Consider the following 2,145-nt stretch of genomic DNA (forward strand, 5'->3'; position numbering starts at 1 on the left):
TTGTTTATTCCTGTAGCATAGAATAATTTCGGAGTGCTGAAACAAATGACCGTCATTTATCTTTCACTCATTTCAGTCATTGGACTGCAGCCATGCTGAGGAAACTTGTTTGCTGAATTCCTTTTGCAGTAGGCTATTAAAATGATTTTATAAGGAGTTTGTGAAAGATCAGGGAATTGCCAACAACTTCACTTAGGTGAGCTAGACAACTTTAGCTCAGTTAATTCACTTCCCCAAGTCATTTGGGTTATCACAGAGGAGGATTGGTCCTTATCTGTCGGTAAATGCCAGACATAAATGGCGCAGTCTTTTGAGCAATTTCTCGATTTGCAGACAATACTTGTCTGTTGCGATGGTTACTCAAATATTTGAGAATTAACAATGAATGATGGTTCCACTTGCCGACAATCACAGTTTCATTGACCATAAACATTTTTCGATTTCACTTCAATTTCGAAACGTTACCAGCTTCTCACCTCTATTGACCCAGTGCATAAAGCCACCACTCGCAATATTCCACAATGCAATAAGGAAATTCATAAATTTTTGTCGTCCTAGGGAAGCAATCTTCGCTTTCATCGGTGCCAAATCCACCACAAATCCTTTCAGAATTACGTTTAAGAAATATGTTTACGGTTCCCTAGACAAATGCTTCGTTGGTATTGTTAGTTATTATTCCAGCAGTTAGCTGGGGTTTGCATTCTATTTTGAACTCACAATATACAATCCATTCCATTTGCTTTAATAAACATTGGTTGGGATAGAGATAAGAAATATTTCCAGATAGGTGGGTGGTTAAAACTGGAAAAAATAGGATGAAGACGAATGATTTGGTAAGGTGAAACCGAGAGGAAAATACAAACAGAAACAAGACAAAATACACAAAAAAAAGAAATGATAGAAGGCAAACGAGGAATCGAATTACAAATGAAATATATGAAAATAGGGCTATAGAAAAAAGGTGCAGATAAATCAAGATGGGATTAAATTAAAATGACTAGAATAATAAGAAAACGGAATGATATTATTAGGAGGTAGGGTGTGGTAACGGATGAAGTTGGGAGAAGAATTACGCGAGGAGGAATTAAGGATTGAGAAACAGAAAGGTTTCATTGGGAGTAGAAGTGTATGAAAGGAATATGGCGATAGCGTGTGAGGGAGAAGGACTGAATACAATTCGGTGGGAAGTAAAATAGAGACGCAGATGTGCAAGAGTAGAGGATAAAAAGGGGAAAAGGAAGTAAATATACCAAATTGATAATGCAATGAGGCTGTACACACTGAAGCGATTGATTAGTTACCACAATTGAAATTACTTTAAATAATTAAATAAATCGTATAAAACGGAAATAATTTAGTGGTGTTAAGAATAGTTGCAATAATGCTATTTAATTTGGAATATGTCAATATTGTTTGAAAAGAAATATAACGTGTTTATTAATGGGCGCAAGTAACGATTTGGGAGCAGTAGAAAGAAGATTAGATGATGAGAGGGAGAGAAACTTATACGGAGATTAGCGAGTAAGCAGCCTTTGGTGAGGAATATGAGAAGGATAATGAAAATCGGAGATGGGTCGACAATATATAAGGTCGGCCACTGAGTAAAGTATGTATTGTAAAAGTAGGAGAAAAGCTGTAAAAATATGGAAGAACATTGCTTTAGAAAGATTAAAGAGGTATGAAATAGAAGACCAGGAAGCCGTCAAAATGAATATAAGAATCTAGAATTATGAAGAATACTTGAGAATAGTTATTAAGATTAATTAAGAAAATAAGGGGTTTTAGTTTAAGATACACGAGATAAAGCAATTAATTCCTGTAATTTCGATTAAAATGATAGAAAATCAAAATGGAAGGCAATGAAGTATATGTGTCTTCAGTCGTGTAGAGAGTGGATGGTCTTCAGTGTTTGGGTGGGGGACGATGAAGATTTGAAAGTTATATGAATTGTGGTCGTTAACGAAAATAGACGAGAAACAATGAAAGTCATTCACTGGAGAAAGTTCATATATAAATGTACGTATATATATATGTATATACAGTAGTGGCCAAAATGTTCAGAACGGCATTGTTTTCGTCAGAAAAGTAGATATAGGTTTTTATCAAAGTTGTTTTATATTCTATAATTTTCACAGACAATAAATA

Source organism: Octopus sinensis, linkage group LG15 (genome assembly GCF_006345805.1).
Source record: "Octopus sinensis linkage group LG15, ASM634580v1, whole genome shotgun sequence".
In the NCBI taxonomy this organism is placed as follows: Eukaryota; Metazoa; Mollusca; class Cephalopoda; order Octopoda; family Octopodidae; genus Octopus; species Octopus sinensis.